The sequence below is a fragment of the Lycium ferocissimum genome, chromosome 1 (genome assembly GCF_029784015.1).
Source record: "Lycium ferocissimum isolate CSIRO_LF1 chromosome 1, AGI_CSIRO_Lferr_CH_V1, whole genome shotgun sequence".
In the NCBI taxonomy this organism is placed as follows: Eukaryota; Viridiplantae; Streptophyta; class Magnoliopsida; order Solanales; family Solanaceae; genus Lycium; species Lycium ferocissimum.
The window spans coordinates 29,054,643-29,077,468 of NC_081342.1; positions in this window are offsets into that span (position 1 = coordinate 29,054,643).

The window sequence follows — 22,826 nt, forward strand, 5'->3', positions numbered from 1 at the left end:
TATTACTTTTCAATTTTGGCACATAATAAACATCTTGAATTAACTTGTGGCCACCATCTTTACATGAGATCAGAATTGTACCTTTTCCTTCGATTTGTACCTTTGAAGTATCTCAAAGGATACGTTGCCTGTCATCTTCTTAGTGAGCTCCACAAACATATCTTTGCATCCACTCATGTGGTTGCTTGCTCCATTATCAAGATACCACAAACTGCAATCATCCTTATCTTCTTCTTTGAGTGCCATTAACAGTGTTGATTCACCTTCTTCTTTCTTGTCGTCAAGAAGGTTAGCTTTCTCTTCAACATTACTATGACATTCCCAAGAGTATGCTATTGTGTTGTTTATGAAAAGAAAGGATCTCCTAATTATAGAAGTCTAAAATTTCTCCTCCAAGAAAAGGATAGATATGATAGAATCATTTTCCACAAAGAAAACCTTTTTGAAGTAAAACACAATTATGGTAGAATCCAAATTGGGTAGAAAATTCAGGGCAAACCCTAACATTTTCATAATGTATGCACAACATTGGCCAACTCTATGGGACAACTCCGGCGAACCAGTGTCAATTTTCCCAACGAAGCAACTGAAACACTGACAAACTGACGACGCCGAATGGGTAAGGTTGAGGTGGGCTGTGATCGCTCAATTTTTGTAGAATCCTTCAAAGGTGGCAATCTCCGGCAAAGCATCCTCAATTTTCCAACGGCCAAATGAAATGCCGACGATAGCGAACAGGTGAGGTTGAGGTGAGTAGTGGCAACTAGGATTTTTAGATACACAAATATTTGAATAAGTGTATATATGCTATAAAATTACATAATTTCGCTATGTTTGGTAATTATTTAAAAGTACCACTATAAAGAGTAATAAGGCAGTAGAATACACTACATCAGGTAATTTTTTCTAGTTAGTATGCACTCTGTTATTTAAGTTATGTATTATTTTAATCCATTTAACTTGTAGTCAGTATTAAACAAACAACAAAAGGTTAATTGCTCCATCAAACTCATCATAATTTAAACTTAGCTGTGATATAGCTGCAAATTTCTAGGTGGAAATTTTCTGCCATCAAATTGCGATTTTCGAATCCAAGTCGTCTTCCTGGAGTGTTGTTGTAAAGAATATTACTGCACCACTAGATGTGCATTTATGTTTATTGGAACTATGCCATTCATTTGTTTAAGATGTTTGGTGCTTTAATTTACTTTGATATTTTGATGAGGGTATGATTTGTGAATCTCCCCCGGTTTCGGCAATTCACTTGATGAGCATAGCCTTCTACACAATTTGCTTGTGGAATCACGGTGAATTTATGTGTTATTTTTGGGTATGTGAATTGATGATCTTTCCTCAAAAACTAGATATTTTATGCACATATTTTTAAAAATTGGTCTAATATTACCTGTTGACGCCCATGTTACAAAAAGCTTAATGATGCACTTAGTTAAAAGCTTCGTTATTTACTAAAAGGAACAAGGATCAATTCCTACTTAAATGCATTTTTTTTTCTTTAGTAGGGCACTATGTTCTAGAAATCTTAAATTCGCCTTTGTATGGAATCAGGTAGCCATTTGCATTTCATTGTTAGTGGCAGGTCTAAATTGAGCATTTTCGAACGTACGGTCGTTTGATTTTGTGTGGACATAAAATGAAGATCAGTAGTCATTCTTCTTGTTTCATGTTCCAGGGAAATTGATGGCTATAATCTTATGATAAGAGTAGATATTTCATCTAAAATTTGAGTTTGAACTTAAACATAAATGTCTAAGTTCAAGCATAAAAATCTGAAGTTTGGCTTTATCGTGGATGTCAGAAATTCAAACAAACATTTGAAGTTTACTTGCACAAGTGATATGTCAAATTTCGGATGCGAATTTTACAATTCCAATCGCGTATGTCTGAAATTGATTCTGAAACGACTATACGTACCCTTACTGATGACGGATCTAGGATTTTAAGGTCGTGGGTGTGACAATGCAAAAGTGTATAGAATAATTTGCTCGTACTCTATCAAATTCTAGTTTAGGTTATGATATGGTCCTACAGAGATTGGAAAATCTAAACTACAAACTTGCAGTATTTTGACTACTATTTGAGAGAAACATATTGATGAAAAGAGGATAGTGCCTTATATTTGTAAACTTCTTAAACAAAAGAAAAACATCTTCCGAAAAACTTATAAGCTAAAAAGAGTTGGGAATCGTTGAATTCACTTGATATTATTATTATTATTATTATTATTATTATTATTATTATTATTATTATTATTATTATTATTATTATTATTATTATTATTATTATTATTATTATTATTATTATTATTATTATTATTATTATTATTATTATTATTATTATTATTATTATTATTATTATTATTATTATTATTATTATTATTATTATTATTATTATTATTATTATTATTATTATTATTATTATTATTATTATTATTATTATTATTATTATTATTATTATTATAACACAATCTCAATTTCTACATGTATCTCACTTAAAGAATAATTGCTTATTACTAATACAATTATATATTGTTCACTTGAAAATCATCAATTAATAACACTCCTTGAGGTTATATACATTAATTGATTGATAACTAGTGAAGATGAAAACCGAAATAATCTTGCCCGATTTGTGCCAAAGAATAGTAAACCTCTTTTTTTTTTTTTTTTTTTACCGAAGATCTATAATATTGCCTACGACAATTCCTTCTTGAGAATTAAAACTGAAGAAAGCAATATTATAAATTTTTTAATGGTAGATAACTAAAAACTACTTTTCCTCTACATATTTATTCATTAGTTATAATATATTAATTTTACTTCGTGCGAATTACAAAATTAATATATAAATAACTAAGAGTAAAGTAGATAGAGGTGATAACAATTAATTGAATTCTTCCATTCTAGCACAAACTAGATATGAATATGAAGGACAAGCATGTATTACAATTGAAATAAGTAATATAATAATATATCAAGCTTCTTCAATTATTCTAATGACGAAAGATTACTCCACGAGGTGGAGTATTCCAATCCCAATATAGAAGAGAAAAAGTAACTCTAATAATTAAAAATACTAAAACAAGCTAGAATAAAGAGAGAGAGAGAGAAACCAAGATGTGTTTCTCCTGATTGATTGATGTCTTCTTACAAACTTTGTCATCTTTCTTATTTATAGACATGAAAGAATGGATGGATCTAAGATCAGTTGTAGCAGTATTTTTCAAAGTGAAAGCTAGATGCATCTAGCTTTTGATCTTGTGTCATCTTTCCTTTAATTCATTGATCTTTCTCTACTTTTTCTTCTTGTTGGCTTGCATTCAGTTCTTCTCAATTTCTTTTCTCGCCATTTTTTTATCTTTCCTTTAATTCATTGTTCTTTCTCTACTTTTTCTTCTTGTTGGCTTGCATTCAGTTCTTCTCCATTTCTTTTCTCGCCATTTTTTTTAAATTCTAGCTTGGATTAGGGATACATGACATAGGTTAGAATTAATGGTTAAAATTTAATTGACTAAAACAAAATTCTAACCATGACTTAGATAATTAATAACCTGTCCATAAATACATTAAAATCTTTTCTCTCTCTTCATAAAGATTTTTTTCCTGCTCAGGATTCATCTTTCAAATAATTGAGTTAATCTTTCGCGTGATGAGTTAATATTTTAATTTTATTTTTTCTTTGAATCTTTCTCTTTAAGATTAGCTATTGCAGAGATGATTTTAAAAATAAATATTTAAATGAAAATAAACAATTTCAATATAGAAGTCGTTCAGTTCTAAAAAATTCTCAAGGCAATTCATACTATTAACATTTGACAAACAGAATTGGTCAGATATACAACTTAACTACTTCACACATCAGTAGTGCAGAGATTTCCAGATATAATAAATTGGAATAATTAACTAAAGCAAAAGATAAAAACTGGAGAAAATTAATTTTCTATTATTTGGACAGGAAAAAGTAGTTAAATTAATGGGGAAAAAACACAAATAACTCCCCAATATAACTTTAAACTCTAAATAGCAATAAATTTACAAATGACGACCAGTCTAACTTTAAACTCTAAATATCCATAAATTTTATGCCAATCAGATTAGTTAGTATTATCACTCCACGTCATCTAAGATACCATACTTTTAAGATATCATCTTTAAAGCTTCATGTGGTGCTCATTTTATATTTTTTTCATCGATTCTAGCAACACACCCCAATTCACACATTCCATAGTAGTATCAACAACACTCTTATTATACTATTATTATCCTTACTTCAAAAGTAAAATTAGAGAGATGATTTTTTATCAATCAAATAGAGCCGAAGGAGCAAAGTGCACCAGGTAAATTCTTTTGCCAAGGCCTGAGGTGTAAGTGGGGTCATTGTTGCAGTAAACAAAATCGAATAGATGAAGAATTCAGTGTTAATCAGGTTTATTCGTGTATAACACTGATTATGCATTAAATTTCCAGAGGTACAACTCAATGTATACTCTTCTATAAGGGATGTATAATTCGTGTATAATATTAAATATCGAATATAATTCAATTATACAATACACTTTGAGAATACACCATCCGACGTATAGTTCGTGTATAAATATTATACACCGATTATACACTGATTAAACGTTAATTATACATCGATTATACACTTTAAGAATACACCATCCAACCCCATGGTCACCGTCATCCAACATCCTTTTCCTTAATGAATACAACATTCATTAAGGATGTATGAAGAACGTATGAAATGTGTATATCTCGATCAAGGCTTAAACATTACGCTCAAAATTTTATGCAAGAGAATGGTATGAAATGTGTATATCTCCCTCAAGTCATAGAATTTCATTCACATTTTTTGTAAATAAATTTCATATTAAGTTTCTGAAAAATTAATACAACTACAACAACATTGTAACAATTTTCATACAATATTCAAGGCTTAAAGTTTTCGCTCAAAATTTTGTGTAAGAAAATTATATTAAAAATTTCGCTCACACATACACATTTCATACATTTTTTTATACAACTTTCGTACACAGAAATTTGAGGTAATTTTTTAAGCCTTTGAACAAAAAAAAAAAAAAAAAATAATATATTTTTTAAAAAAATATAATTTTTTTTAATTTTTTTTTTTTAATAAAAAATATATATTTTCTGGAAAAAAATTAAAAAACGAAAAATATATGAAAATCCGTCATGTTTCGTAATATATCGTTATGTTTTGTAAATAAGGAAAACTATCGTTACGTTTCGTAAATATTTCTCCTTAACATGTATATATACGTAGTTTTCCCAATGTGTAAAGCGAGTTAGTTTTTAAAAAATAGGGTTATTTTAAGTTTTGGGCTTATTTGGGCCGCTAGTCTCGTTAATTATACTAAATTAATCGAAATAGCTAATTTTAAAGAAAAAGATTAAAAGAAAAAATACAATTAAAAGATTACTCAACATGGCAAAAGATTAACTCAATTGTTTGAAAGATTTTTACTGCGTAAAGGAAAAAAATCTTTAGGAAGAGAGAGAACGGATTTTAATATATTTATCACCGAGTTATTAAGTATCTAAATCATGATTAGTTTCTTGCTTTAGTCAATTAAATCTTAATCATTAATTCTAATGTATGTCATGTGTTCCTAATCCAAACAGAACTTGGGGAAAATGAAGAGAAGAAAAATGGAGAGGACCCGATCCATTGTCTAGCTTGATTTGCGAGCGAAAGTTTCAAAACCTACATGTTTGCAGGTGCACACATATATATTTCATTACACACACACGCGTATGCTTCTTTTTTTTCTTTTCTTTTTTTTTCATTTTTTCTATTTTTTTATCATCACAACTATCGAATTGTCACGACCCAACCCCGTGGGCCATGACTAGTGCCCGAGCTGGACACCCATACACCTATTAACCATAATCGGCATACAAACAACTTAAGTACATACACAGGTCAGTCGTCATCTCAATTGTCGCCTACAAACATATGTATACATATCGCATATTATCCGGCAAGGCTATCACAATAACCACGACATCTCAAGAAAACATATATACATATACACGCAGCCGACAAGGCTGCCATTGCGGATGGGACCGCCCAAACATAAATCACACAAACATAGCCGAACAGTAACTATTCACAACCCACACATGTGTCTACAGACCTCTAAAAGTAATAACAGAATCATATGACGGGACAGGGCCCCGCCGTACCCCTGAATGAACATATACATGTACAACAAAAGAGTCTGTACCAAATATGGGCTCCGGACAAGGGAGCGCTCCAAAGTAGCAGAATCGGTAGCCTAGACTGGCGGGTCACCAAATCGATCGTCTGTACCTCCGGCACGAAACGCGACCCCGAAGAAAGGGGGTCGACGGAATATGTACCGAGCATGTAAAGCATGGAATGCGAGAAATCGTAATCGAAGTAAGGAGTATAGAAAATCGGTACAAGAATTCGTAAAACCACAAGGCTTGCCTTTGAAACATAAAACATGCATGTCAATGTCATATCCAATTCATCATAGGGCTTAGAAACCTAGGCAAATCATCATCATGTACATATGCATATATAGCGTGTCCCGGCCCTATAGTAAGGGACTCGGTGATTAAGGTCATCATATCATCATGTCGTCATCACATATATATATACCGTACCCGGCCCTCTAGTGAGGGACTCGGTAAGTAGAATCATCAAATCATCATCGTATCATGTCATCATATATACATATATATACCGTACCCGCCCTCTAGTGAGGGCTCGGTGAAAGTGATCATATACATACCGCACCCCCCCTACAGTGAGGACTCGGTGATAACGTACCGCCCTTTCGGGACTCGGTAGGGGAGATCCTGTCTCCATCATGTATATCATACTCGGCCCATCCCGGGTTGGCGCCATCATCATATACATACCGTACCCGGCCCTCCAGGGAGGGACTCGGTGAACAATGCAGTGAACTGTGCACGAATACATACCCGGCCCGGGACTCGGTGAAAGATGTACCAACAACTCGCACGAGCAGAGTAATGAGAAACCATATACATATAAGTCATCATTACCGACTCAACAGAAAGATCAAAACGAGACCTCATTTAAAAGCTAAACAATGGTCAAATCAAGTTTCCTCCGAAGATCACTCGGGAACATATCAAATAAAACTTCAGGAATCATAGGTACGTATCAAAACCATATGAAGTAGCTTATGGAAACCAAGAACATAATCGTCATTATAGACTCGATAAGTAAGTAAGTAATCGACGCTCGAGGGCCAAGACGATAGTCACATTAAGTTCTTTCAGAAAGTCGTTAGAATCAAACATAGAAAAGTCTCGGGGGCCCACGGACAAGTATCAAACCAATCCGAGCCCGCCTATGAAAATTGAAATCATTATACGTTATAGAATAATTTGCGAACATATCAAGGCAATCCGGTTCCGTCTATGAAAGTTACGGCCATTTTCAACATAGAACCCTTTTGAAGCAAAACTTTTTATGCAAACTTTGAAATCCAATCATTCAAAAGACATAAAGACTATAATTCTATTACATTACAGATGCCAACATTAAGAGATGAATAAGAATCGTAGATATGCTCGGATCGCGAGAATAGAGTTACCCCGAGGCTCACATCATAACCTATTACAACTAGGACATGCCAAAAGAAAGAAAGGGTAAGCTTTACATACCTCGTCCGCTTCTTAAGCTAATCCAACTCAAGTCTCGGCTTTCCAAAATCTACAGTAATGTCATTAAATACTAAACATTAGTTGTAGGCACTTAAGAATTCCATTCCAAACTAGCACTTATCTACAAAAATTTGGGCAACATTTCCCCTGTAAATACAACAACCCCGAGAATTCAACTCGGCCAAATCTTCAACAACAATACCAACAATCATTCTAACAACATCAACAATCAATTCAAAACGCATTATAACACTAATATCTCTTCTCCACATGTTTCGACAACGTTCCAACTATGTTCAATTCAACTATCTACGTTCAAACCAACATCAACGCTTACATGTTCAAGTACTAATCCGAGATCGTTCAGACAAGATTCAAGAACATTTCAAGCAATCTGCACAATATTCAAAATAACCCAACCAACACATACTCCACCCGAAACCTTCCCAATTCAACGAGAACAACAACAACACCTTTCTTTCTTCCAAACTCATGAACTACACCAACAATCTACACGTTAACAATGTCATTATCATAATTATAAAATCTACATAAGAATCACGTTAACTTCCAAATCAGCCCACAACAATTACAACTTCAACTTGATTCATTAAACTTTCATTATCATCATAGATTCCACAACAACAACAACCAAAAATACTAAATAAAATTAGTTCAACATGCCTACCCCAAATCAGCCCATATTCGGCCACAACATCAACATACAAATTCCAAAGTTTTCATCCATTTCCACACACTACAACAACACCCAAACATGCTAAATACCATTAATTTACCACTCCTACACAACATCACATATACACGGCCAAGCATCAACATACACGGTTCAACATCAACATCCATATTTTTATGAATTTCATTCATTTCTACATACTACAACATACACAAACCATCCATAACATGTAAAAGAGGAGATTAAACCTTACCTTCTTCACCCAACTTCTTCACTCGGCTAGGGTGGTGTTTTGCAAGAACAAATGTTTTGCTTGCTCCAACAACTATCTCACGTTAAAGAGGACCTTCCAATTGGTTGATTAGCTAGAAGAAAATATCTTTTTGATGAAGATTTTTGTCTTCAATTTTTGCTTGTTATGGCCGAATGACCTTCCTCTTATTTTCTCCAAGTTTCTTGAATTTTCTAAGGGGTGGAAGATGATGAAAATGATTAACTTGGTCATCTAATACACATATATAATTAACACATGTGGCCCTATGGCCCACACATAATACACGGCCACATGGCCCCTTTTGTTCATGAATTTTAACTTTTCAAAATTAACTTTTAACCCCAAATTTTTCTTAATATTCCATGCCAATAAAATCATAAGCAACTTATGCCTTAGAACAATATCGGAAATTAAAAGTCTCAACCTCGTATCCCGGAATAGTCTTGTCCTTAACTTATCATGGTTAGCTCGGATTACCCCAATGTACAAAATACGGGATATAACACGAATTTTGTTGGATTTTTGTTGTTCTGATTATTCCAATTGTTTTTCTTTTCCAGCCCAACTTGCTTCACTATAGCTGGAGGGAGATATATATATATATATATATAATAGCTATATTATAGATTAGAGTGGTGTATATCCAGAAATAATAATAATTGAGATTTAAGGCTTAAAACAAGGGAACTAAAATAATAAAAGAAAGCCTAATTGTTATTTTCAGAGATCACTATTGCCTAGAATTTCGCTTCGAGAGACATTCAGGGCAAATTCTAGTATAATGATTGTGAATTATACATGCTTGTGATCATAATGTTTCTCAACTTCAGGATGTCTTTCCAAGTTTAAAGATATGTGCTTTTGCCTTCACAAAAATAAATTCACAAACATGAAAGTTATGTGGTAAATAAAGAAGTATATATGTGAGATAAGATGAAAAAATTTCATATATATATATATATATATATATATATATATATATATATATATATATATATATTATTAAAGTGAAAATCTTTTTTGGCTTTCAAAATTACAACTGCAGAAGAAAACTTGAAAGAAACTGCAGTGACACACCTTCTGTGTGCAATAAATTAATTTGTTAACTCTGTGAACTTTCAGAGTATAATTTGTATATAAATTAGAAAATTACTTGTGCCACTGTTAAGCTTGTAAATAAAGTGCAGTTGAGTAACCAGTTATTCAGACATGTCAACCTCTATGGAGTTGCTCCCTTATAAGTGACACCTCACTAGACTTATAAGGTTCCATTGGTTCACCCTCAACCACGTCATGACACAAAATGTGAGATATGCAAAACGACCAGCTACTAAGCGAGTACCTTTTTTCGAATATTTTAAAACTGTGCCTGCAAACTAAAATTACAAGCTAAAAGTAGTAACTTGTACACCGTCAACTAAAACCATAGCTAACTTGTACACAATAGTAAAAACAACAGCCCAAGCTAAAAATACAACAAAATTACATAAGATATATTATATTAGAAATTCAGTTTTTTCAGTTCTTACAATATCATCACTGGCGGTAACCACAAAAACTCAAAAAAAAAAAAAAAGATCACACAGCTTCAAACCTATAATTTCAAGCCAGCTACTACCCGCACTTAGATAGAACTAGATCATTACGTATTTACAATATATTCGAAACTATATGAGAGAACACCCTATCCTCATTGGTTGAAACGAAAATAACTAAAAATCATAATACTACCTCCCCCAGACTTAAAACGTTTCATCCTCCAGGATGAAAACGCCATATGAGGAAGAATCCTGCTTCTTAAATTTCCCACTACTCACCTTGTCTTTTTCCTTTTTTCCACACATCAACCTGTTGTCATTCTTCATCTGATTCAGACTCGGTCTCTTCGTCATCCATAATAGCTTTTCCTTTTCCTTTTCCAGTCACCTTTTTTTGCGTCTTTCCTCTTTTTCTTGGAGGATCCCCCTCCCGAATTGTCAAATTTCTTGTGGTTGATGGATATATTTGAGAGAAGTCAACTGCACCAATGTATCCACTTCTGGTAGATTACTATAAAAGTTACTACTACCGATTGACAGAGGATCAGTACCGACAGATGCCAATAGTTGTGGCAGTGTATTTTATGGTTGAACATCAGTGGGAACACAATAGCTTAGAATTGGGGTAGTGTCCCAATCTGTCCAATAAATTGAAGAAAAATTCGGACATCCAGTAAAGTTTCAAATTTCAACCATTTGTTGAATCTTATTAGAAAACTTCCAGATCGTGAAGGAGTTGTACATCATGTCTTGCATTTGTATATGTTCCACTCTCCTAAAGCCTCGATCAATCTTTTTCTCTAAACTCCCAATATTTTCTTTCATTTATAATCACTGGTAGTAAGCTGCGCATTCATCCTTCCAAGTTGTTTTATTAGCTTTTCAACTTGTTGCTTTCCAGTTCCTCCGAATTGACTTGTTGATCCATCTGGCAGTGGCTCCATCCTTCTCAGTTCTTCTGTACACTCCATTCTTTCCCAACATGAACTGTCAATGACCTTAGAATATTTGTAAACAATCATGTTTGAGGTATGACTAATACCAAAAAGTTTACATAGTAGAGTTATCGTGAAGGGGTACCATAAGCTTCTCACAGATTCATTTCGACACTCAACTATGTTGGCATTAATCATCTTTCCAACATTCAAATCCTTTTTTCTTCTTGGAGTGTATATTTTACAAGAATTTGCGGCAATAATCTACTTCAGATAAAGGCGAAAAGTGATCCGCCAGTATTGTATATGTTTTTATGAAGTAGTTTACTCACCTTTTTATCAGCATTGTAGCTCCAATTTGCTCCTTTAGGACATAACTCAGCTTCTATCATCTCCCAATTTGAGTTTTTGAGAAAATTCATTGTTTCTTCATCATTAATATTATCAAGATGGAACAGAGAATTAATGGCCATTGGAGAAAAATTAACAACTTTGCCACTTACCACAGATGTATTAGTTACCCTGTTGAGATTTTGATAGGACTCCAACATAATTTCAAGATAATAACTACGCGGTGGGTGTGAAAATAATCCCCATATATAGTGTCGGATAATATTAGCAATGAACATGTCTCGAGGCCCATCTTCATCTCTAAAAAAAATTCCTTTTTCAGAGATGATTTTGCGATTTAAATTTCTTTTGAAGGAGATCCTTCATTTGATTGATTTCTTTTAGGAGGCATTGAGTGATGTTCTTTTAATGTCAAGAGAAGTGGAAAAAAAGGAAGAAAAATCAACCAGAGCTAATTTTCTAACTTCTTAGATCGGTGAAAAGAGTTTTCTTGACATTTTTTCCAAAGAGAAATTCCCTTTCTCTTTACAGACCAACAATAAGGGCTGCAGATCATTAAGAACAGATGCATCTGGTGAGTCATCTGCTCTTTTTTTTTTTTTTTTTTTTTTTTGTCTCTTCAAAACCACCTAAACTGGTGGGAATTTATTGCATCAAAATATTTACAGAAAGTCATCTGCTCTCAAGATGTATCTGGTGAGTCACAACCAAATTTTTTCTGCACTAAAAATTTTGAGGTACGGATGAGTATTCAAATACTGTAGATGATAGAAGCGACTATTTGTGTTCTTATTTTGCCATGCCTCAATATTCCTAGTGTTACTTGCTTAGGGAATCAATATTTACAGTTTTTTTTCTTTTTCTTTTTAGATATATTTTAAATGATTGGCTATTGAAAGAGTTTGTTCGGAGTAGTAGGAAAAGTTAGAAACTTTTTGGTTTTGTACTACGTAACTTTTTATACTGAAAATATCCCTTTTTTTTAATTAGTACTTCCAAACTAACTTTACCAATCCACCTAAATCAACCAGTCCCCTTCGTTCCTTTTTTTTGTTTTTTAAAAAATTTTATTTTAATTTTTTTTCTTTTTTGGGTGTAAAGCTGAACACTAAAACATAGTTACTATTCTTAGTGATATGTAAACATAGTTATGTAATGACCCGCTAGGTCGTTAGGAGCGTTTTGACAATTTTACCCCTGACAGTTCATTTTCGAGACTAGGAGCGAGTCTAGTGAACTTAAAGATTTTGAATTTCAAAGCAAAGGCTTGCGATAGTATTTTGTGCACTTGTTTGAAAACTTATTTATTTCTGTTGGGGTTGACTTGGTGAATTAGACCTCCAATGGGGATTCCGAGCCCACGGGTGAGTCTGTAGTGGATTTTTACTTATGTGTGCATGTCTGGTTTGTGTGTGTAGGGCCTCGAATTAATGTCGGGATTTTGGGTGGAAACTTGGTGAAAAACCGAGTTTACGGGTTACGATGCGACCGGCTGCAGCCGAGTACGCAATGCCGGGCGCCAGCCGCCCGCGGGGATTAGGGGTGAATGAGGTCCGCCGTAGCCGCGGGTCGACCGCTCACGTAATGAGACGCCGCGAAAATATGGTGACTCTTACGGCAACGTTGACGGGAGGCAGAAATTCACTTTTTTATTGACAATTTCGAGTCATTGGTCCCATAGCTAAAAAAAAAAAACAGTTTCCAAGAGAGAAAGAGGCAAATATTCTATAGCTTTGGTGGATTCTCCTTGAAGGTAAGTCTTAACCATTACTTGTTCCTTTACCTTCCTTCCTTAAGTTTCCATGGTTAGTTTTAAGGTCCATTAATGGTGGGTGAAAGCTCTAGAACCCTAAATTCATGAAACCCTTATTGGAAATTATGGAATATGGTTTATATTACTGTTTATATCATCTAGAAGTGTAGGTTATCACCTTCTAGGATGGGAATTTCGTAATCATTGTGAAAATTATATATTGAGACTTAGGGTTTCACCCAAATTGGGGGTTTTGCCTAAAATCTGATTTGAAGGGTCTAAAGTGATTAGAAACCTATAAATTGGAGGGTAGGATAAATTCATCCTTAAATTCTAGTTTCATCCATTCGGATGGTTAGGGGTATTTTGGGCATTATTGTCCCCAATGTGGATTTTTGTTTGATTAGATGGTCTGTTGCTTACTTACCATTATGGTCTATTGTTATTAACTAGACTACCATCGTTCTAGGACGTTTCAGAAATAGAAGGCTCATGTGGAGTAGTTTGTGGCTCCTGTTCGGCATTCAAGGTCGGTTACGGCTTACTTTAGTTAGACTTTGATTAGCGAAACGTTTATATTGTCTGAATTGACGAGAGAAAGCATGATTAAGTCTTCGGACATGGTGTTTGGTTGGATATTATCTAGGTTGACATGACTTCTGGTTATGTGGGCTTGTCGGCGTTATTTACGCATTGTAATGGTGTATTTGTATTCATACTATGGTGATTCGGGATGGAGTTCTATTAGGTTGGTCATTGTTGATGGTCGCTTGTTGTCCTGTTATTGTGATTAGACTTGTTACCTGAATTTTTGTGTTGTGATATGTGTTGCACTAAACTCATGGTGACATATATCATCGGAGAAAGGAAGGATAATGAGATTAGACCTGAATCGTAATTGTTGACACCTAATTTTTGACCTCCCGGAATCTATTTTAAGTGCTCGAAGTCCTTGGACAATAAATAAAATCAATTGTGCACCCCAAAGGGGTCCAGGTAATTTTTATGAAATCATTTGGGACAATACGTCACCCTTTTTGAGTTGATAAAGAAACATCTGAGGAATTTTAATTTTTTGTGGAAATTGATTTTGAAGAAAATTTTATTAATCGAAGGGGCAAGAAAACCCTTTTTGGATAATTATTTGTTTAGTTAATTAAATCAGGAAAATTAGATTAATGAGCAATTTTATTCCGCTTTTTTATCGTCCAGGGCATTTTGAGTAATTAAAAGGAATGACCATTTTACCCTTTAAATCCTGATTCTGCGTGCGTTGGCGTAATCGATTAATTTTCTTAACTCAAAAGAAATCGGTATCTGCAAAATGATTTTTACTTTTATTTAGGGATTGCTTTCTTAAATTATTTAAGTCCTAATGGGTTAACAAGTAGTTTTTTCGTTATTTATTTATGTATTAGTTTTTTTCCGACCTTCTATATATATGTATGTATATACACCATGTATATATCAATATACATGGTGCATATACACGCATGTATATATATGCATGGGGACCAGGCCTTTTAAAAAATGGATGGACCAGGCCCAGTCCAAAAGGACCATGACCCGGTCCATTTAACAACTAAAAGGAAGGGGGGAGTCTTATACTCCTCCCCGCTCATTTTATTTTCTTGCCCTAGGGGCCTCGGTGCAAATGAGAGAAAAGGAAGGCGGCTAGGGGTAACCCTAGCGCCGCTCATGCACGCCACCACCTACCCGCCACTATTTCTCGTCGTGTCCCATCAATTTGAAGCGGGGAGGAGGCAAAGCATTCAATTCTTTGTCCTTCTCTCCCCCAAAATCAGGCCAAACAGGCCTTAAAGGTATACCCACCCCCATATTATATATTTTGTTGGTTTTGAGTTGTTTTGAACCTTTGAATTCGTTTTTGCTTTAGATCTGAGCCGTTAATTTAGGATTGTGAGTGGGACTTGCACAAAACTTGCAAGTCCCACATCAAGCGATTGTAGTTCAAACATTTCTTGGATAAATAGAAACCCCCAGTCACGAAAAAAGAGGGGATTATTAAGAAATATTAAGGATTTGAGATATTAGTCCTAAAAAGTTAAATTTTGTTCAAAGTTTTAAGGTTTCTTCGATTTGCTCAAAAACCTAATTTCTAAAATTTGTTTTTTTTTTTTCGTTATTTCTTGGCATTTCTGGGCTTGAGTCTTGGAGGAGGTACTATCCAAGTTCAATTTTGGTCTAGGCCGTGCCAACAAAAGGTAATACTCATCTTGATGTTTCCTTTATTTTAATTTCAGTCCTTTAATGCTTTTTTTAGTTATGTCCTAGAGTTATTGTGATCTTTGCTAGTTAATTATGATTATAATGGTAGCTTATTTAGGCTTAGAGCTTGGTGTTTAATCGTTTCGTGACACCGTTAATTGATTTCTGCTTTGTGTCCTTACAGTTTAGTCTAGTCTAAATTGATATAGATATTGGTAGAACCTGTTTGAATCTAGGCTATTATGTCCCCTAGATTTGTTCTTGTTGTCTTCATAGACAAAAAATGGATTTTCATAAAAGAATGATTCAGTTTGTGGCACACATTACTTTTTTTGAATTAGTGCACATGGGACTTTGTATTAAGCTTAGCTAGGATAGTAGTTTAGTGGTGTCTTTCTATTGATATTTGTTTAGTCTTGTTTGCTCTTACTTGACTGAAGTTTGGATTTGAAGTAGGTTCATGTTTTAACTTGGGGAATCCACTAAGTTCTTTTTTTGCTTTTGTCTTTAAACTTAATGGTTGATGGCTGGAGTAGTTGTTGTTATAGTTCAAGTCCTGTCTAGTAATTAGCCCCCGGGAAATGGTTCTTTTGTTAATTAACCTGGTCTAAATCCATGTGTGTCAAGTTTAGTCTACTTGATTGGTCACTGGTGATGATACTAAGCCTCCTATCCAGTTTGGTATAATGTGATCTATGTGAGGTTGGTTTTGGTTGAGTTGAGATTGGTTTTGTCTAATGCAAGGGTTGACTTTTTTCCTTCTCTTTTTCTTCTTTCTTTCAAACTGTATCTGCACTTATCTGTTTCTTTTCTTTTGAGTTTTGTCTGTTCATGATGGCATTCTGGTCCCTTCCTCTTGAATTTGTTGATCATATTGAGTGGATTTTGGGAATTTACTTAATGTAGGCCTATAATTTGACATGGTTAGTTGCACTTCTAATTAATAAACTTCCTGATTCTCTTTGTTGCCTAATAACTACTGCTTTTTTCCTAAAATAACTTACTTAGAATTTTCTTTAAGTGTATGTGATTCATTCCTGACTTGTTTGGATTCTTCTAAGTGGCCTGGAGTGTTTTACTTATAAAAGGGACTGTTTTTCCATATAAATTTGCTCCACCTAGACATAGGACAAGATAAAACTGAGGAAAAGGATTTGAAATACAGACTGAACTCTATTTGGCATCTGTTTTACCTATTTGACTGAACTACTCTTCCGGGCCAAAGGGTGAAGAGTCAAAGCTGTTTCTTGAATCATCTTCTTTACTAAGTGTTGAGGTTTCAACAAAAGTTGGCACAAATTTGGTACTTAATCCTTTTTATCGGGTCAAACCAGTAGTGTAAAGTGGTAGTTGACTTTAAAAGAGGAAGAACTTTGTTCATATGTGCTGTGATCACTTAAGACAGACAATTCTTCTTAAAAGGATCAAGTTATGTGTGTGGTCTGGGCTGCTGCTCTGATGGTGTCTTGCTTGTACACCCCCCCGCCCCCCTCAGTTTGTCTAAATTTGATAAAGTCTCTCTTTTGGATACAACCACCTAGTATACTGAAAATCTGTAAGTAATTCAGAATTAAGTGAGGCTCTATTTCACTTTGCCTGGTTTTTTTTTTTGTGATCATCTAAGCTAATACTAGAAGTTAAGAGAATTGGTTTTGTGCCTTGACTGTTTCACTGTCTATTCTTGTCCTCCCCTTTTGTGTCCTCCCATTTTAGTCTGCACTCATTACATGATCATATTTTGAGTCAAAAGTTTTGATCAATTTTGGAAAATTACCAGAACCAGTCCTAGATACCTGCTTTGTTACTGAACTTTCAAAAGAATTTATTTTTCTTTAATATTATATCTGGTTGACAGACCCTTTTGTGATGTATGTGTTCATTGAACCTACATGTAGATTGATGTTAAGTTACAAAACTTTTTACTTCAAACCTCCCTTTTCTGATAAGTTTTTGATAAAAAATAAATAATTCCTCATTGTCCTAGGCTTAACATTGACCATGAGTTCTCATTTTCTCTGAAAACCTGCAAGTCTTGCAGCTTGTGATTTGGTTCAAGTTTGGTTTTGTGCCATGAAAGTTTAGTGTTCTTTCTCTGTACTTGTTTGACCTTATTGTATGATCAACTAGCCAATTAGGCTGAGGTCTCCTGATGATTATCTTGTTTGGAATTTGGTGAAGTCCTATGGATATATTTGTGTGTGCATCTTAGTCTTGAAAGCCATTTGGCCTCAGAAAAGGGTACGTTGATCCTTACATTTCTTAGGAATGCAACTGTGTGTTTTGACATGTGCTTTTCTCCTACTTTGCTTGTTTTCAATCTGAAGCTTTCCTTTGTGTTACATGGATTTACATTCTTCAAACCGAGAGTTCCCCTTTTTTTTTTGACTTTTTTTGCTTTCAAAATCGCCTTCAAATTGTCTTGTGGCCTCCATGTTTCCCTTGGTGTTGGATTTTGTCTTCCTTGTGTGGTTTGATTTTGATAAACATAAGGTGTATCCTTTCTTTTGAATTCTGGTGTGATTAAAAACAAGAGTCTCTCACCTTGTTTTCTTGGCTCAGTTAAGATTGATTAGTTTTTTCCCACCTATTGTGTGTCTATGAAAATGCCTGTGCCCAGTATTTGCATTTGGATTTGATGTCAAAGGGTCTCTGAAACCTGTATCTAGTCCTCATAAAATAGCTAGTTGCTCTTTTGTTTGATGTGTGCCTCTGAGAGACTTGTTCCCAACATTTACCACTAACTTCAATCATTAGGAGCCTTTAGACCTGAACCACTGAGTCTGTTTAAGTTGGAAGGTGTGACAAGATTGAATGTATGTAAGTACGCAAGAGCCTGCGGTGTTGTGTTTGGATGATTAGGGTGAGGACATTAAGATGGGGAAAGAGTTTTAGGAGATGAAAAGGTGAGCCTGGGCATGAACTGGAAGTAGTGACCAGTGGAGCCCAGGATCTCTTTTTGCTTAAAAGGAGACTCAGAGAAGGAGATGGGGAGGTGATGACCCCACCCTATCTTGTTTCCCTTTCAGGGGACTGAAACTCTTACTTCCATTTTTTCTTGGACCTTCCCCTCATGATCCTGGGACTCACAAAGGCTTCAGGTAGGGAAGAGTAGTCTAACTATGCCTAAAAGGGAAGGAAAGATGTGACTGGAACTAAATCAACTAGCAAATGTTAATCCAGATTGAGTCTTTGTGTGATCCCTTTTGCTCTTTTCTGTCTTAAAGACCTTTGGTCTGCAGGGTCTATGGGCTCCTGAGCTTTGTTTTGTTTGCAAGTGGTCTAAAGTACTGTTTGAATCTCCACTTGTCCATGGTTGTGTGTGTTTCTTCTTTGCTGGTATCTTGTCTTGGCCCCTCCGTTTGCATAGAATTAGAACCAAGCTGTCATGAGTTATTTGAATGTCCCCAGCTTTGTGTCTTACTCATCCCCATACCTATGTGACATTGCCATTCAAACTTTCCTATTTTACATCTGTGAAGTGAAACCTTTTCTTTACAATCATGTTTTGATTTTGTCTTGGCTGCTGCATTTGTTTGTGTTATTCCTGGCCCTAGGACCTACATCTGTTTTCTGCCTGTCAGCTTCTCTTGTGGCCTTGCTCCCGTTCTCTTTCATCCCTAGTGTCATGAGCTGCCTCCCACACCACTCTGTGCCATTGTTTTCCTGTGTGTTTTGCAAGACATTCCTGTTTACTTTTGACTTGTTTCTTCTTTGTGTGCTTCTCTCCTCTTCTGCTTCTTTTCGTTTTTGGTTGAAACAACCTTGTGTGCTTGCTTATATGTGATCATATAACCTTCAAGGTATTCCATTTTGCCTAACATTGTTGCCTACATTTGATCTTGTACACCTCTCTCCATTTTAATATGCCTGCTGGACATGCCAGCGTAAGTGTAGTCATGTTGAGGTTGAGATTAGTGATCCGCTACTGGACATTAGATGCTTGTAAATATTTTGAGGTTGGCTATCATCTGGCTAGGCTGTTTGAGCCTATATAATCATTTGGGTTTGTTGTACTTGCCCTTGGCAATTGTTATGTTTCCTTCCCCTTTGCCTCTGTTCACAACTGCTGGCGCTGCATGCCTTTCTCCTTTCAAAAGAAATTGTATTTGATTTGGTCAAGTGTTATTTTGTGATATCTAATTTTCTCTAGGAGGATTGTCTCAGTGTATATGCTTGTGTAGTGTCCATAACTACTCATTAAAACTACTAGCAGATTACTTGTGTATCTATAGCATTTTGATTCTGTGCTCTCTTTGTTCACTCTCAATAAGGCCCAAATAAATCTAAGGCCAAGCGTGGTAATTCGGGGTTGTCTTAATCTCCCGGTGTTAGCCATGCCTGGGGTTCCACGAAACCCCTTGGAACTTGTGTGGCATTGGATATACGGGATCCAGACCTGGTCCCCATGCCATGCCTAAGTCTTAGGATAACTTGAGCTTTGTTTAGAGTAGGCAAAAGGGATAAGTATGGATCAAGTGTGGGTTGCCTTATATATATATGTATATGTGTGCATACTCTATATCATACATGTGTGTGTATTTATAATTTTAGTTATATACCGTAGTGATAAGTTTAGTGATTATAAACTAACCGGTGTTCTCTTTCTTTTTCCCCCCTCCTCCTCCTATCACGCGACCACTCGGGTCACAAATGCATGAAACCACCCTCTCGGGCCTAAGGCCCAAGTAGGAATACTACTTCAAAATAGAGCCCGGGAAGACAAAGGGAAGACAGCGAGGCGTGTAGAAGGCCCAGTCATAGATGAAAATGACCAAATAGGGTCTTGACACGCCCCTAGTCTAACTTAGTCTCTCTATATTTGGTTAATTTATTTTCAACTTGATGTACTTGTAAAGATGTGAATTCAAACTCATATTATAGTCGAAAATCCTTATGATTGGAATTAGACATTTTAGGACAACGGTTCTTACGCCGTTTAGTTGACTTTAGGTCACCATACGCATTTTCAAAAACCACGGACTTGGATAACATTTTTTTATAATGATTAAGTATGTAAATGGGATAACTCAAAACTTTTTTTTACATATATATAAATTAAGGATAAAGTTTTTCTCTAAACCTAAAACAAGGATATCAACTTTTTTTGACAAAAGAATTTCAAGAAGCAAGTTTCTTTTTAAGGTCAAAATGCGAACGGGCTTTCTCTTTAAACCAAAATTTTGGATAAAATGGGCTCACACAGGAGGATGCCCTCTTAACCTTACGAACTTTCCTTTACACAAAAATGGTAACGCCCTTTTTTTTTTACAAAATAGGCACAAAACAGATTTGGATAAAAGGCAGATTTTTTCAAGTTATAACACTTTTTCCTTAAAAGGTTTTAAAACAAATAAAAGGATTTTACTTGTGATGTTGTCTCGGCTCAGAATGGGCATAACTTAAAGCATATTTTCAGGCGAGATACACTCGTTCAAAAATAAAAATGCCCTTATAAACGAGTAAGGAACCTACACGTAATATAAAGTTCCGGATAAGCCTGAAATGTACCAATACGAGTCGACCCGGACCCCGGTGTATGAGTATAAAAATAACTTATAAATAACGTTTACTTCACGACTTATACTTATTCCTTATACATAAAAGGAAACTATTTATACTCGGATAATAAATTCGAAATTACGATACCTCTATAAATAAACGGGATATATTCTTCCAAAGAATACGTGATATGCATGACAGTTCTTTTTAAGGGAAAATAAACACGAAATAAGCATTTTAAACAAATATTCATACACTGGAATTCGAAGGTCAACCGTATAGTACGAATCGTTAATACTGGGGTGCCTAACACCTTCCTCAGGGGATCATCAGAACCCTTACCTAGAACTCTGGATTACGAAGGTATTTTCACTGCATTTGAATAAACCCTTCAAAATCGATTTTCCTAATTTCCTAAAAATTAGGTGGCGACTCTTTTCAAATAAGTCCGAAAGAGCACCAACGAGTTCGTAGTAGCCTTTTTGTGCCCTAAACCCGCGTGAAAAAGTGAACCGTGACAGTGATATATACTTATGATAATACACAAATGAAAACGTGACGTATGATTTACTGTTGATGATGATAACATGCATGGCATACATTCTCATTTCATACGTATGGTGTTATTAAATTATGACTTGGTACTGATGATGAGACATGAAAAAAGGGAGCACCTTGGTGACACAAGACCTAGTTGTGAGGTGTACTTGTTACAATCGGAAGTAAAAGGTGTCATAGACTCATTATGTTGATTGAGATGGTTTGTATGATACATTCCATGGTTGAGCTTACTTATATAAGTTCTGGTATGGCTTATAGCATTGTGACTTGCACTTCCATTTGTATTTGATTTCATTGATTGATCATGCTTACTTTTGAGTTGATATTTCATCTTGGGGTTCCAGACTTGAACCATAGTTTGAATACTCATCTTGCATACGATATATGTTTAAAAGGCACATCGGGGGTGAGAGATGTATATATATATATATATATATATATATATATATATATATATATATATATATATATATATATATATATATTTAAGGCACATTTGGGAGGGTGAGGATGTGGCCCGTTTGTGAACTCGTGATCCGAAGTACGTTCGAGGAGCAAAGGGTACATAGACTTCGCGGGTCCCCCATGGGTCATGACTATTAGGAAAACAATACCATTAGCATGTATGTATAGGTTTGAGGTATTTGTCCAGTGCACTGCATTTCATTGCATTGCACATCATTACATATTATCATGCATCATCATACAACTCTTTATTTCTGATTTGGTATGGTTGGTTCGTATTATTATGGTGGAATGGATCGAATTATGGACCGAGTTAGATCGGTGAGGAAGTGACTCTTGCCTAGGTTAGAACTTGGGTTGTGATTATCGATTGAGATTATTGTTATAAGACAGACTTGTGGTTTAGAAGCTTTATCTTGGGTGGTGATTCGGTTATGGGATATTCTATAACCCGGTTTGAGTATTATGTTCTTACCTGCTTATCTAGTTGATTTTATGCTTATATGCGTGAACTAATCTTAGTCGGCCTATGATGCTTACTCAGTACGTGTTGTTTTCTACTTTTGCTGTACTCTTCTTTTGAGTGTAGAGTTTGTTACTAGTTCCAGCTCCTGTCGTCTATAGTGATCCGAGTCTACTTGACAGAGATTTCAGGGTGAGCTTTGGCTAGATCCGCAACCCGAAGACTCTTGGTTTGTATATAATTGTCTATTTTGTATTCTTGAGACAGTATTGTTATACTTGAGATTTTTTTTTGCTTCATATCAGACTTGTATCTCGAAATAGTGACTCTTGTACTGCTCCAGACTAGATTTTGGGGT